At 30.5% G+C, this 17,316-nt stretch overlaps 2 long non-coding RNA genes and 1 pseudogene across 2 annotated transcripts; 1 reads left to right on the top strand and 2 right to left on the bottom strand.

Annotated features, from left to right (window-relative positions):
• Positions 1–2,420: 2,420 nt before the first annotated feature.
• Positions 2,421–8,293, bottom strand: LOC114303277 (vignain pseudogene; annotated as a pseudogene).
• Positions 8,294–8,855: 562 nt separating this feature from the next.
• LOC145822742 (uncharacterized) lies at positions 8,856–15,279 on the bottom strand. Its single transcript, XR_014364430.1, has 2 exons — positions 14,795–15,279; positions 8,856–9,077 (listed from the first exon to the last, which is right to left on the bottom strand). It is a non-coding gene; the product is annotated as an uncharacterized LOC145822742 (long non-coding RNA).
• A 920-nt stretch (positions 15,280–16,199) lies between these two features.
• LOC114257802 (uncharacterized) lies at positions 16,200–16,748 on the top strand. The gene is made up of 2 exons (XR_014364429.1): positions 16,200–16,597; positions 16,692–16,748. It is a non-coding gene; the product is annotated as an uncharacterized LOC114257802 (long non-coding RNA).
• The last annotated feature ends 568 nt before the right edge of the window (positions 16,749–17,316 follow it).

Below are 17,316 nucleotides of genomic sequence, written 5' to 3'. Positions count from 1 at the left end.
TTCAAAAACAATGCTCACAAAATTTTTTACGTTTTGTTTGAATGATAAATATAAAAGGCAATATCTTTATAGAGAATTCCCAGAGCATTTTGTATGGAACAAACAAGGGAAGTATTGGAAAGAAAGGAAAACAAGACAGGTTATTGGTCATATAAACGAAGCAAACCCATCTGAAGGTCAGAGATATTACTTGAGGCTTTTGTTAAACCATGTTAGGAGTCCAACATCTTTTGTTGATTTATTAAGCTGCAATGGTATTCAATTCTCTTCATTTAAAGAAGCTACTGAAAAGAGAGGATTGTTTCAAGGAGATGATTGGATATCAGATTGAAGCTTCTTCCTTCCAAATGCCATTAGCTTTGCGTAGACTTTTTGCAACTATTTTAGTATATTCCTATCCATGAGCTAACTTGGCCATGGTAGGTGGTTGTTTGGTTATGATGATGATCAGTCCAGTTTCATATATAAAGGGAATGGAGATGTTAATTTGTGAGTAATGATTGTGAAATAGTCACAACAATATATTATTTTAGATTTTAATGATGTGTTACAAATTTATGATTAATATCTAAACACGAAAGTGTGCAGTTTCGCCCCTTTTCCCATGTTGAGTCACAGGCAATGCCTCGGAAAGCACAAACAAGCCACAAGACTTTCATTCCAACCATATTATAAATCTTTTGTTAGTCACACTTATACAATTTAACACCACAGGATCTAACTTGCACCACACAGGTTCCTGAATATATTTAACTTAATCATTCTGTTTAGTTTTAGAGTTTTCAAAAACAAGTTTTAAAATTTTTGAGTTTTTAATTCGTATTTATTTTAATTTTTAGTGAATTTTAAAATATTTTAATCAATATTTTTATTTTTAGATCCAATTAATATAAATACATTTAAAAAGAATAAAATTTATTATAAAAATCTTTTAAAAATTCATTAAATACTACAAAATACAATATATATTCTGTACATTTTTATGTTTTTTCATATTTATTTAATTTTTTAAATATTTCTTTACAAATATTTTATTTTTTGAAGTACATCTAAATTAGATTTACCTAAAAAATTGACCAAAATATTAACAAAATTTACTAAAAATAAAAAATACAAATTGCAGATGTAGACCAAAGTCTTGTACGTGAGTGGTTTAATACTGCACATGCAGCTTTACCACTTTTAGTGGTCTCAATCAGCGAGGATGAGTGACCAGTGAGATGGTGTTGCATTTCTGAATTTGTTTTGAATATAAAGTCATCCATGAGTCTACTGTAGTCATTAATCAACTCTTTACATACATAGGTAAGGTTCGTCCATTGCTTTTTGTTGTTCTTCATTGCTGGCCTGTCATAGGAAGCCACTTGCTCTTTGCCACTGTCTTTCTTTTTCTTCTCTATTCTAGATCTATTTGATATCTCCATCCAATACAATGAAACTAGTGAATTCATCACACAAAAAAACTCATGTTGTATTGTGTCCCCCTCACAAAAAAAAATCTATTGAAGTATCCGATTTGTTCACTGTAAAATCAGTTTTATGATTGGTTCTTTTGAATCTTGGTCCATTGCCTTCTGTGCCTCGATTGATATGGATGAATATTGCTCCTTCTAAGATGCAATTCACCAGTTGGCTCGCTTGGAAGAGCAAACTTAAAACATTAGTGTTTCTTCATAGGATTGGTGTTCTTGATCCTACTGTAGATCCATTATGCATTTTCTGTAATTCTTGTGATGAAGATGGGAACCATGTAATCCTACATTGCAGTTTTGCTTGGGAAATCTGAACAGAGATTTTGTCATGGTGGGATATTATTTGGGTGGTTCCTCAATCTGTGAGTCATTTGTTGGAGTGATGTGATGGTTTCAAATTCAAAAAGTTGGAAAAGAGTATTTGGAGGGCAATTCCAGTTGTTGCGATATGGAACTTATGGAAGGCTAGACATGAGTGCAAGTTTGTTGGTCTTGGTATTAATTGGGAAGGTTTGTGTGAATCTATATTATTGCATATAGCCTTATGGGTTAAATACCATGTCAAAGGGGCGAGTTGCTCTGTTTCTGACTTGGTGTTTAGGATCAAAGCTATAAGGGGTTGCTAGCTAGTTGGGTTTCTTTGTTTTGGGTGTTGGTAGTTGTTGTTTGTTTTCTGTCTAGTTGACCACATGTGATGAAGTGTCTTGGTAATAAAATATAAATAATAATGTTATCCTATCTCTAACAATTTAAGTTTTCAGATGAGTTGGTATTTAGTAATCTAATTTTAAGAAACATAAAATATTAAGCGATTACATTTCTAGGGAAAAAGCATCTTAACGTCTTCAAACATTTGTAAAAATTAATACAAACACGAGTAGAAGAAAAAGAGAAAGAACCTCATGGAGAAAACCATTATTAGCTGGTCGGTTTGTGCATGAGGTTTGCACATAAAAGCTTAATGCAACATAAGTATCCTCATTATTTCACACAATTGGGTAAGAAGCTTGCATGGCAATGCCACACAAGCCTTCATTTGCAGTAACATCTCTTTTGATCTTCATATATCCATTCTCACCCCATCTAGAGCCCCATGAATTCTTAACCAACCAATACTTAGTCCCATCACTAGTAGCTCCATATCCAATTACAGTGACAACATGGTCAAGATTGGTGCCACAATTCCCAATGAAGACACCACTCGAGTAAAAGTTGAAGTTAGATCCACTAACTTCAATGGCAATAGAAATTGGTTGGTTGGGCACAGCTTGCAGAAGAGCCTGCTCATTATTGGATGACACATTTTCGTATCCAGCTATCATGGCTGCAGAGGTTGTTGCTTGCGTGCTGTCACAAGTGCCATCTTGTCCAACATAAGGGTAATTACCTTCTGTTGTGAGGCAATTGTTTTGTTTGATAAATTGAAAAAGGCTGTATCCATAGAGCCACCTCCACAACCATTGTTATCAACATTACAATCAACGAGCTCTTGCTCAGACAGTGATATTAGGTTACCATTTTTAAGTTGATTAATACCTTCCATGGCTGTCGCTGTTGAAAATGCCCAACAACATCCTATATACACGATATGCACCACACAAAAAATATAAATTAAAAAAAATAAAAATAAAAAGGTTATAAATAGAAAAGGAATTATAATCAAGTGGGTTATGATTAGTTTACAAAAGAACATGATGTGTTAACAGGTTCATGCTACATATCGTTTAAGAGCCAATTCATGACCCAATTATGTTAGGGGAAAGATGTGATTCCCCACAAGTAAATCAATCAATGGAAATAAAAACTAATGCGAAAAAATTAAATCAAAGAGCAACACAAGAATTTTTACGTGGTTCCCTCAATGTGAGGTACGTCCACGGGATCGAAATCCGATTCCACTATCAGCCAAATAAGTTCCAAACAATTACAAACGAGACACTAATGGTCTCACAAACCACCCTTAGGTGAATTCCAAATAATCACAAATAAACAAAGAGAAAAGACCTCACCAAATAGATGAACCAAAATCTTCAGAACCAAAGTTGAAGAAGACCCAAAATAACAAACCATATCAATTTCACCCACTAACCAATGATGCACAGCAACAATGGAACATCAATTGAACTTAAGCCCAAACAATCAATGTTGGCTCCGGAATCTGTGTGGCTGCCGCAGTACTTCTTCTTTTTGGTGAAAACCAATACCAAAATATGTATTGTGAATCTAGGGTTTATTATCAAACTTTAATTGTTTCCAAATTGGATTGGGTCTCCTCAAATATAATATATAAAAATATATTATACCTAAACCAACCCAAATTAAAATTCTTTAACAAACCAATTGGGTCCCACACTCCAATAAGGAGGTATACCCAACAATTCTCCCCCTACCGACTTAGGTGGAGATATCAACCATACCCGCTAAAGTTCGACACTTCAAATGTTTGTCCCTCGACAAAGTCTTTGTCAACATGTCTGAAATATTATCATCTGTGTGAACCTTTTCGAGTTGTAATAACTTCGAATCTAACACATCACGAATCCAATGGTATCTCACATCAATGTGTTTCGATCTCGAATGAAAAGTAGAATTTTTACTCAAGTGAATAGCACTTTGACTATCACAATAAAGCACATACTTTTCTTGCTTCAAACCCAACTCTTGCAAAAATTTCTTCAACCATAACTCTTCTTTGCAAGCTTCTGTAATAGCAATAAATTCAGCTTGGGTAGTTGAGAGAGCAACACATTTTTGTAATTTAGATTGCCATGCCACAGCTCCCCCTGCAAAAGTCATCAAATACCCCGAAATAGATTTCCTAGAATCAACATCACCAGCCATGTCAGAATTTGTGAACCCATCAAGCATCGGTTTACCATCCCCAAAACACAAACACACCTTCGAAGTCCCTCGAAGATATCTTAGAATCCATTTTACCGCTGCCCAATGTTCTTTACCCGGATTAGAGAGAAAACGACTCACCACACCAACAACGTGAGCAATATCCGGCCTTGTACAAACCATGGCGTACATCAAAAAACCAACTGCTGAAGCATAAGGAACTTTCAACATCTCTTCTTTGTCTTTCTCACTTGTAGGACATTGATTCGAACTAAGCTTGAAGTGACCCGCAAGTGGACAACCAACCGGCTTTGCTTTATTCATGTTGAACCTCTCAAGAACTTTCTCAATGTAACTTTCTTGAGACAACCAAATCAGTCCCTCTTTGCGATCACGAACAATTTTCATACCAAGAATTTGCTTTGCCGGCTCCAAATCTTTCATAGCAAAAGACTTGCTTAACTCCAATTTCAACCTGTTTATCATGGTAGAATCTTGACCCACAATTAACATGTCATCAACATAAAGCAAAAGAATAATAAATTTGCCATCCGAAAAATTTTTCACAAACACACAATGGTCCGAAGTGGTTTTAGAAAAACCGTTATTCATCATGAAAGAGTCAAATTTTTTGTACCATTGCCGCGGGGCTTGCTTGAGACCATACAAACTTTTCTTCAATTTGCAAACAAATTTCTCTGTCCCTTTCTCTACAAAACCTTCCGGTTGCTCCATGTAAATTTCTTCTTCAAGGTCGCCATGAAGAAATGCGGTCTTCACATCAAGTTGCTCAACTTCAAGGTTCATACTTGCAGCCATGCCAAGTACAACCCGAATAGAAGACATCTTCACAACTGGCGAGAAAATCTCATCAAAATCAATACCTTTCTTTTGCCCAAAACCTTTCACAACAAGACGTGCCTTGTACCTCAGATTTAAAAAAAAAAAAACTTCTAGATGTTTATCTTTATCAAATTGATTTTAATTTTTTAAAATAAATTTCCAAAACTCAACCCCAACTGTCCCGGAAGACTAAACTATTGTATGGTATACTCAAAAGGTTTGAGGAAAATGGATTTTGAAATTCATAATAATATGATATTGTTTTAAACTCTTACTCATTAAAATATTTTTATTACAAAGAATTATAATGGTGAGTAAGAAGAAAAATAAGAACACTGTGAAATAAAAGCTGCAAAAAATCTATTGCAACATCCTTTCTAAGCAGAGTTAGACGAGTTAAAGCAGGAATTACCCAATTTATTGTGAAATTAAAAAAAAAATATACCTCAGGCACATATTTTAGTCAAATTATAAGAGGGGGGGGAAATCAAATGATGCCCAAATAATATCGCAACAACTCAATGATTAGAAAATAAGTGCATCAAATAAAAAATTTTGATCAATTTTTATCATATGCTAATTACTTACAAATGACAAAATAAATTATATAACCTGACAGTTTCATGAAAGTGACCCTACAAACACTTATAAGTATGGATCTATAAATATCATGAAAACAATTATGAAATTCATATATCGATCGAAATATTAAGTTACAATATCATTCCATTTTAAAAAAAAAAAAAATTTATTTTACATTTTCTACATAAATGAAAATATATTAATGACTAATGTTTTATTTTTTAACATACAAGGTATTTGTGGCACAAGAAACGAAACTCAACAACTCTTGATATATAAAAATATATTACATATTGATATTAATGCATTCTTACACCAATAGTATGCAAATAATATGCAATAGTGAGTTTAATGAATTTATATTATGAGATAAACTATTTAACAAAATTGTGTAATTGTGCAATTAATTTCATACATAAAATTATACTAAAGGTATGAACAATGAAAAATTGAAGTGAAAAGTTGATAGAAAAATATTTATGTAATACTATATATTTAAAAGACATGTTTATTGTTTATTATGTAAGATAAGATTGTGATTTCAACAATCTAACTATACATTAGTATTTATGTTTATAAAATTTTTCATTTATCATTTAAATTCTTCAACCAAGTATGTATTCATTTCTTACTTAGTTGTATTTTGGATATAAATTAATTTATCCATACAAGTCTCCATACTTTATATACATATCACATACTAATTTAAGAGGCACGCATAATTACAATACTAATAATTGATGAAAAATCATGTGCTACGTGTAACACACGTGCCCAACCACTAGTTATTATAAAAGTGTGTAGAGCCTACCGTGTTTTTTACTTTTTTTTTTTAAATCTCAATTTTATCTCTCAAATCAACTATATTTTCTAAAAGTAATGAAGAATCTTATATAAGTCAACTATCTCTTTATTTTTAGAGTTGAAAACTCAAAAGTGATATATTTTCTTCTAAGAATCCTATATAAATATAAACAAACCGTCTCCATTCTTCTTCTTCTTCTTGTTTTTTTTTTTTTTTTTTTAAAAAAAAGAAAAAGAAAAGGAAGTCTTCTTATTTTTTACATTGATGATGATTGAAGAACATTGAAGAACAAAAGATAATTATTCTTTCTTATTTTCTCTGTTTACTTTTATATTGATATACATAATATTTACAATTGTCTATCATGGATCAAATCATTATGAATAATTTTGGTTGAGTTTTAAAGTTGTATGTATTTGTTCCAATCTAGACAGAGGAGAGCGCGTGTGTTTTTAAAACAAAGATTTGTACTACATCTCAAAAATTCACTATCTTCATTCATTTTCTTTTGTTTAAATTATGTTTTTATGAACTGTAATATTTTACATAGTACTTTAATAACCAATGTATGATATCAAAATTTTAAACAAAAATCACTTTCATTGGTTTTATTTTTTAAATCTGTTTTTTCAATTTTTGATTTTTTTTCATATTTTCTTAGTTTTAATGATTAAAGATACTTGCATTTCTTCATGTTTTATATTTAAATTATATTTTTACATGAAAATCTAAGATCTAACAATCTAAATACAATTAAAAAGTAAAATATTGGTAAAAAAATTATAAATTCAAAAATGTATTGATTTTTTTTATTTTATTATTATTATATGTGTATATATATTTTGTTGTTGTTGTTATTATTATTATTATTATTATTATTATTATTATTATTATTATTATTATTATTATTATTATTATTATTATTGTTTAATATGAATAATTTTTTTTCAAAAAGAATACATAACAAAATCTTTTCAGAGTGTATTTAGATTAAGTGAATCTAAATCTAAAAGTAAAATTAGAAAATAAAAAGTATTAAATTAAGTGAATCTGAAAATAAAATAAAAGGGTTATTAAAAAAATAGTATCAAAAAAAAAAAAATATATATATATATATATATATAAGCAGAATGAAGAAAATGGATTACGAAATCAAATATGATTAAATTGATTCAGGATGGAATATACCAAAATTATCAATTAAAGAAATTTATAAAACTACTTTTATACAGAATGCTTTTAAAGTTACTTTGCATATTAAAACAATTGAACAAGTTTATGCTTTAGAAAAACCCAGGGAAACCTGCCAATTATTTGATGCTAATTTAATCAAAAGACATTTTAAAAATGGTTACAATTTTATTCATATTGGTTTAATTCAAGTTGGTGTTAATCCATTAACTATGATAGGAAAAAATACCTCTGTTTTATTATGTTTAAGAGATGCTCGTTTTCTTAATTATAATGATAATTTAATAGGTATGATGGAAACTGATCTTCATAACGGTCCAGTACATTTTAATTGTTTTCCTAATTTCACACTTAGTTTACGTGATCCACATATTCTAGATGCATTAACTTTAAATATTCAATTAAATGGTTCATTTACTAACATGAAAGAAAAATTTCATAAGCTTTAATTTATCGTGTTCATTACAAATGCATGAAAACTAATTTAAATGCTCAAACTTTGCATAAAAGTCCAAAAGATAAAACTCTGTTAATTCAAAGTAGTAATACTGATTCTCATATTAATGTTCCTCACATGATTGAATGGAAAGATATTAATCTCCCTGATCAATGGATAACTACCAATGAAAATTACAAACATAATCAACAACAATTTTTAATCCAAGATATCCAAGATATTCAACAATTTACTGATGGTTCAGTTCGAATTAAGTTTAATCGTAGTCAATCTTCTCGACATAGTACATCCAGTGTCCTTACTGAAATTGGAACTGAAGATGAAATATTTAATATTCCTTTATTTCGAAAAAATAGTCAACTCCATCTTGGTCAAATTTCCAGTAATAAACTCAAAGGAATTGATAACTCTACAACTTCCCAATTTAGTAAACCTGTTTATTCACATCATGTACATTTACCTGGAGACGATGATGAATCCCAAGAATCACATACTCAAACTGATTTTAAAGTTATACCTCCAATCAATCCTCAATTAATGACTATCAAAAAAGATTTTGCTCATAATCTAGATAAATTACTTATTGGCTTTCGATCCAAATAGAATAGAACTAAAAGACATGTTTATCGTGCTAAATATGATTCTGTTCAACAAAAATGAATAACTAGAAAATTGTATGATTTTATGATTGAATATGGTAAGGAAATGCCCTTCTTTGAATATTACAATAATTATTACAAAAAGATTAATACAATCACAAAACATAAATGGAAAACTTCTCCAAATACTTCTGTTAGTTCCAGTCATCCTCCATTAGAAAATATAATTATTGATCATCATGGTTCTACTGTTCCAGCCTCTCCTTTCAAATTGCCTGGTAATGACCCTGAAATTAAAAAAGTTATTGAACAAAATAATTATACTAATCAATGTTTAAAGACAATTGGTACACAATTAGATAAAATTGAAACTCATTTAGATTCAACTATTGTTTCATCCAATACCAAATCTCTAGATCAACCTTTGCTTAATCTCCCCAGTAACAGATCAAAAAGAACTAGTTTAGCTACCAATAATCATTCTACCGTTAAAGCCATAGGACAATTACTTACCAAATTAAATACTTCAGAAATAGCCTCACCTTCTAAGGATAAAGGTCTTATTGTACTAAATTAACAACCTATTGATATTGTTTCTAATCAATCTGAAACTGATACTACTGATAATGAAATCAATCAATTAGCTCAACAATTCCAATCTTCCACTCTTAATAAAATTCATTATCCCAAAGTTAATCCTCAAACTACCAAAAATTGGTGTTCTCGGCCTACTCCTCCCGATCTCCAATTTGAAGAGACTAATCTTTCTAATCAATTTTCTGTCTCTGCTAAATGATTATATGAATGGAATATTGATGGACTTAGTGAAGATCAAATACTTCAAAATTAAATTATTTATCTATGGTCACAAATAGTTATCTTAGTAATTACCCTGAATATACTCAAGCTGAAATTGTTTTATTAATTACATCTGGCTTTACTGGTATGCTCAAATCTTGGTAGGAAAAATACCTTACTGAAGATTAAAGAGACTCAATCATATATGCTAATCAAAAAGATGAAAATGATCTACCCATCTTTGATGAAGCAATTGGCTATTATAAACCTGATGATATTAACACATTAATCTATACCATAGTCAGACATTTCATAGGTACCCCTACTAACATATATTCTCGCATACATGATTGTACGGGAAAGAAATAAACCTTCTCGTATATTCCTGTTGATCAAGTCTGCGCTCCTCCAAACGTCGTCGCTTTACTTCCTGAAAACACAAACGTGAGCTAGCCGGCGGGTGTGTGCCGGAAACCCCTCCGATGCCTAAGTCAACAAAATAGACAAGTAGACAAAAAGCTCTGTGTATCAAAGAATCAAAGTTGTGTTACCTCTCCATAGGTAGTGTTTGTGAGCTTTTATAGGTTCCGTGTGGCACAATCCAAGTAGGACTCTTACTCCTCCATGTAGAGTCCTCATAGGATTCATACTCCTGAAGGATAATGCTTATCCTTCAACACCCCCCTCACTGCTTAAACCAAGTGAGATGGTTTTACCATGGCCGGACTACCATACAACCGAAATAACATTGCCATGCTACACTGACTAGAGTAACCGATCTAACTGTTAGTTCGGCTATTCCTTGCTTTTCCCCTACCTCGGCTTCACATGTCAAGACCGAGCTATTCATAGAAGAGCCTACGCCGAACTAACCCAAAACCAAGTCCTGAAGAGGGCTCAGTATACTTTCTCACTTTCACCTCGGTTTTGCATGCCATGACCGAACTAACCGATTTGGCCGTGGCGACCGAGATAACAACAAGGCCTTCTTGGACCGAACTAATGAAAAAAACCATTTTACTCTGCCTTTCTTACTACGGCCCAAAGCGGCCCATTACTCAATCTCGGCCCAATTTATTCATACAAATTACCCTCTCAATGATCAACTTAGTAATCTTACCTGTCCAACCTTAAGTGATTTTAGATGGTATAAAGATGTTTTTACCTCTAGAGTTATGTTAAGAGAAGATTGTACTAAATCATTTTGGAAAGAAAAATTTATTCACGGATTACCTAGTCTTTTTGTCCATAAAATTAGAGATGTTCTTAGTCAACCCACTGGTGTTATTGAGTATGATAATTTAACATATAGTGATATAATTAGCACTATTCAAAAGAAGGATTAAAAATGTGTATTGATCTTAAACTTAGTCAAAAAGCTAATAAAGATAAACACAAAGCTAAATATGAGTTAGAAAATTTCTGTGAACAATATGGTTTACCTCCTGTTGCACATTCCCGTAGGAAATCACACAAATATTCCAAACATAAGCATAAATCATCTTACAAATATTCTAATAAATACAAAAAGAATTATTCCCCTTCCAAATCTAATGATAAATTCTACACTAAACCCAAAAAGAAATATTATAAATCTAAATCACATCTAAAATCTAAATCTAATAAAGATATTACTTGTTATAACTGTGGTCAAAAAGGTCATTATTCAAATAAATGTAAAGAAAAACAACTCCTCAAAAATAGAGTTAACCAACTCCAAATTGATGATAATTCTAAAAATCAATTATATGAAATTTTTCAATTAAATCAATCTGTTAGTGAATCCTCTTCTGATAATCTTAGCACTTCATCTAGTTCTAATCCACCTAGTGAAGATTCTGATAATAATATTGAATTAGGATGTAATGATGTTTGTTATAAACCAGTTAAACAAATTAATGTTCTTACTAAACAAAGTCAAGAAGAAGTTACTCTTATTGAATTAATTAGTAAACTCGACGATCTAACATTAAAAAAGAAATATACTGATAAGTTAAAATCTTTATTAACCAATCGTGATCCAAAACCTAAGTTTGATAAACCCATAATTAGTCTATCCAAAACCCTAGATAGATTTTAAAATAAACACAAAGAAATTACCTTACAAGATTTACAACATGAAATTAATCAAACAAAACAAACTATCAAAGATTTACAAAGTAAATATAGACATCTAGAAGATGAAATTATTACCTTAAAACTTAATCAAAGTCTAGATAATTTCCAACAAAATAATCAAAATGAATCTCTTAATGAATCTGAACATAATTCTGAACATGATTCTGATCATACAAATCCTGAAAATTTATTATTTGATAATCGTTCCCAATCTAATAATCTTGAAGATAAAAGATTAAATCTAATTAATAAAATTTATATGCAAAAATGGTATTCAAAAATTAAAATTACTATTAATAATTTTGAATTAGAATTAATTGCTTTAATTGATACTGGTGCTGATTTAAATTGTATTCAAGAAGGTTTAATTTCCTACTAAATATTATGAAAAATGTCATGAGAAATTAACTTCTACTAATGGTAATAAAATGCATATTAAATATAAATTACCTAAAGTTCATGTTTGTCAAGATAATGTTTGTTTTAAAACCTTATTTGTTTCAGTTAAAAATATGACTGATAAAATCATTTTAGGTACACCATTTATTTATTTACTCTATCCATTTACTACATCTAGTGAAGGCATAACTACTCATGTTTTAGGTCACCCTGTTACATTTAAATTTTTATCTCCACCTGAAATGTTAGAATTAAATCAATTAAAAGATTGTTCTATTTCTCACACAATTAATAGATTAACTAGACAATTAAATTTTCTTAAAGAAGAAATTAATTATAAAAGAATTGATCAACAATTAACTGATTCAGTTATTATTTCTCAAATTAATGATTTTAAATTAAAATTAGAATCAACTGTTTGCTCAACTTTACCTACTGCATTCTGGCATAGGAAAAAACATGTAGTTACTTTACCATATATTAAGCATTTTAATGAAAGACAGATACCTACTAAATCTAGACATATTCAAATGAATCATGAATTACTTGAAATGTGTAAAAAAGAAATTAATGAATTATTAAAAAATTGAATAATTAGTCCAAGTAAATCACCATGGTCTTGTCCTACTTTTTATGTTAACAAAAATGCTGAATTAGAACGAGGTGTCCCTCGACTTGTTATTAATTATAAACCCTTAAATGCTGTTCAATTTTAATCATATTTGATTTTGTAATCCATTTTCTTCATTCTACTTGCTGCTTCTGCGTATATATATATATATATACTAGTGGGTGGCACACACGATGTGTGTGCAATTTAAATAAGTAGGAATAAAAAATAATAATAATGAAATTAATATTATAATGTGTACTTAGCTTAAGTGGTATGAGTCCTCGTACTTAAACCCATGGTCATGGGTTCAAGCCTTGCCCATCTCTTTGTTTAATTTTTTTTTAAAAAATAAAAAATACTGCCACATGGCATGAGGAGAGTAAAGTTTCAGGATACCATAAGAGGTGTTCACTTTATAATAGTATAGATAGAAGATAGATAGATATATATTATATATGAAAACTAAAATATTCAAAACTAAAGTTTGAAAAAAGGTAAACAAAACAAAACTAAACACTAGAAACTTCTCTTTTTTTAAATCTTTCTTCATTAATCTCTAATTTCATACAAATTATTCACAAATTTCTTTCAATTTTTATTTGAATTTAATAATCTAATTAAAAAATAGTACATATACACAAAAATGTAACACTAAACATCTATATTATCACCAATTATTTAATTATGAATAATTAACTTTTCATTGTTACCTGTATTATATTATTATAAAAGATTTCATATATTACTTTTGTGATATCTTATATATGTCAATATCTACATATATAAATATATAAATGTAAATTTATATATGTTACTGTATTTATACATTTTAATCTGTAATGTTATATTATCATAAGATATTTTAAGTTTTCAACATTTATTGCTTTAGTAATATAGTTATATTTGTTAGGAAAAAATTACAAAATTATGTTTAATATATATATATACACACACATACATGTCATTTAAACAAGTGTTTACAACAAATACTTTTAATAACAAATTAAGACTTTGTAAAACACCTCCCTCACAATAATAATTGTACTTATTTTGTCATCACAAAAAAAAAAAAAAAAAAAAATCACATTATTGAGAAAGTATATTTTGAAATTCATAATAATATGATATCGTCTCAAACTCTTACTCATCAAAATAAGTTATAATGGTGAGGAAGAAGAAAAATAAGAAGATGATAAAATAAAAACTACAAAAGATTTACTGCAACATACTCTCCAAGGAAAGTTAAACGAACTAAAGCAGAAATTGTCTTATCCGAAGTTAAAAAAAAATAATGTACCTCATGCACACATTTTAGTCCAATTATAAGGAAAAAAAATCAAATGATACTCAAACATTATCGTAGTAACTCAATGATACAAAAAGTAAGTATATGAAATAAAGTTTTTCAATCAATTTTTGATATATACTGATTACTTAGAGATGCCATAATAAACTATATAACTTGACAGTTTAATGTAAGTGACTCTGCAAACATTTATAAGTGTGAATCTATAAATATCATGAAAATAATGATGAAATTTCTAAATCGATTGAAATATTAAGGGTTGGTTTGGGATGTTTTAAAAAAGTGCACTTTTTGACTTATTAGCTTATATGGGTTGGGTTTGGGTTGGGTTTGATGTGATGTGTTAGAGAGGTGATGTGATTTAAATAAGATGATGTGACTTAAATAGGATAGTGACTTTTTGACTTTTTTGTATTATTTAGGTTATGCCAAACTTGACCTAAGTTACAATATTATTTTATTTTTTTAAAAAAATTATTTTATATTTTCTATATAAATAAAAACATACTAATTACTAATATTATATTTTTTATCATGTCAGGCACTCATAATCATAATACTATTAATTAATAATAGATCAAGTGTCATGTACAACACACACTATAATATATATATATTTATATATTTGAAGGTGATACAGATGTGTGCATGTGAGGTTTCAGGATTCAAAAACCTAAATCATTCATTCATGAATTTAACAAACAAGTAATATGTGCAGAAGGAAATCCTGAAAGAATATAACTAAGCATAGAAGGTAGAGAGGGGCCCACCTCAGCTTTTAACCACCACAACAAGCAAGATAGATTTCTGTGCTTCACTTTCATTTGCTATTTGCCACTTATTACCTGCTGCCGGTGGTCCTCCTGCTTTTGGGTTTCTTGATGCAGTAGAAAAAATCTTAACAAGACTGAAAATGGAAATCAAAATATACAAACACACCCAAGAAGATTTTATCAAGATAGATTACGCTCAACTTTCTATAAATTTAAAGAAATATAAAAAAAAAATTATAATTATATAAATATTTATTTACATGGTTGGGTCAAAAATTTAAAATTAAATTGTTTTTGTCCGAAGGTCCACGCCACAAACAACAATATTTGAATGGTGTTATTAGTACCCAATTTATTATTTTGGATCTCATTTTTTTTGGACCCGTCTATAAATTTTGAAACCCTTAAAAAAAAATTTCTCTTTCAAGTAATATCAAAATTATTTTTATGAAAACATTTCACCTATTTAATTGAATGCACACCCCCACACCAAAAAAAAAAAAACTCTCTTCTAAAAATCTTAACAAAACCAATGAAGAAGAAAAAGAGAAGTGTAATTACTGTCTCTTTTTGCGCCATCATTTTCCTTGGTTTAGCCACTGTCATAGTTGGAATGCTCTCTCTTGCTCTCTCTCTCTACCACCTCATCCTTTTTTTCAGTGATTAATGTTTGGTTATCGATTCCCAAACAAATAATAAATGTTCGATTTTCGGTTCTTGAACAAATAAATAATGTTCAGACCCGTGTTCCCGAATTTCAGTTATATGTTCGGGAGTTCAATCCCCAAAAAATGATGAATAGATTTTTTTATATTTGGCATTTTTTAAAGAAATTTACCTTTACAAAGCCGATCTTCTTTGAACTAAGAACACCATCAAAGGTTTGAATCTTTTCTAAATTTTTATTGTTGTACTCCTCTCGTCTCATGAAATTGTGGTTATCGAAAAATTTCCACTTGTTATCATTACCAGAGAAGTATATGTAATCAAATGGTTGCTACCGTTACTATCGGAATATTGCCACTAAAGGGTTTTCAAGATTTTGAGAATATGTAAGTTTTGAAGTTGAGATTTAAAGAATGAATGAGTAGTGATGGAGGTGGGTGGCCTCATAAACCCTAATTCATGATATAGTGGATGTATGGGTTTAATTATGAGATGAGGTGTCCCAAAATTAATGATGTCCTTTTTAATAATTTTATTTGAAATTATTATTATAATAAAAATAAGATTAAAAATTGAGCGGCTCAAAATAATTAATAGAGTGATAATAGGAGCAATAAAAACAAACCACTGTAAAATTACTAAATTACCCCAATATATATAGCATCGGTCCCAATTCTCAGAATGTAATCCGTCAACACACGGTCTCTCTCTCTCTCTCTCTCTCTCCGCCGGAGTCACTGGAGTCGCCGGAATCCTATCTCGATCTCCTCATATCCTCCCTCTTCTGATTCTTCTCTTCCTCCTCCCTCGCCATCGCCACTACCTCTTCTCAATCCGTCGCTTCCTTCTCTTTTCTTCAGATCTGGTCACCGGTGCCAAGATCCTACGTCGATTAGCTCCGCCGTCACTGCCGCTAGAATCGTCTTCACCACAGCCACCTCTCTCTCTCTCTCTCTCTCTCTCTCTACCAGATCTGAAACCAGATCACATCGCGCGACCACAGATCTGAAGGGTCAATGCCGGCGTGGGCATCGCGATCCGGACCGTGGTTTCGGCCGCCGTTCACGGCGGCACAGTGGTAGGAGCTAGAGCATCAAGCTCTGATATACAAGTATTTTGTATGTCTCTTCACAGGTTATTATGTTTTTTTTGGTGGTTGATTTGTTGTTCTCGTATATGTATATGTCTCTCTCCCTTTATTTACAGTTTTTTTTTTTTTTTTTGATAGATGTTGATCTCTTGTTCTTGTTGTTGATGATGAATATCGTTGGTTATGATACTCAAATCCGTCTCTTCAGTGAGTCACAGTTGTTGCAGGGTTGTTTCTGCTTGTTAGTTGCTTAGTCTGCTGGGTTGGTCTGCTGGTTTCATAGGTTTTATTTTTTTGCTTTGGGTTCCCTCTTTTGGGTACCCTTGGTTGGCTCCTCACCAATCCCGGGTCCAGTGCTAGCATATGATTGTGCTTTTTTTGCGGTGCCAACCTAGTTGGGATTGTTAAGTTTAGTTGGGATTGTTAAGTTTAGCTATGATGCTCTCTGCACTCCCCTGCTTTGTTGATGTAATTTTGCATGTTCTATGCCTCTTTCATCAATAAAGTTCTTTTTTGCTGATCAAAAAAAAAAAAAATCCGTCTCTTCATTTCCTCAGATCTGACGAATCCGAGTGTGGTGTTTAATATGTGTTTTTGGTGAATAATCTATGGTGTTTAATACAGATAAAAAAATTTATTTGTTGTCTGCTTTTGTTGTTGTTGTTGTTGTCGAACACATATAGATTAAACATCATCTAGATTACTATATGTGATATAGATGATGAAACAGATTGCAATAATTATGTGCAATCTGTTCAACACA

The sequence above is a fragment of the Camellia sinensis genome, chromosome 3 (assembly GCF_055761805.1).
Source record: "Camellia sinensis isolate YWXY chromosome 3, ASM5576180v1, whole genome shotgun sequence".
NCBI classification, from domain to species: Eukaryota; Viridiplantae; Streptophyta; class Magnoliopsida; order Ericales; family Theaceae; genus Camellia; species Camellia sinensis.
The sequence above is the reverse complement of the archived record's forward strand: the minus strand, read 5'-3'. Positions and strand labels throughout refer to the sequence as shown.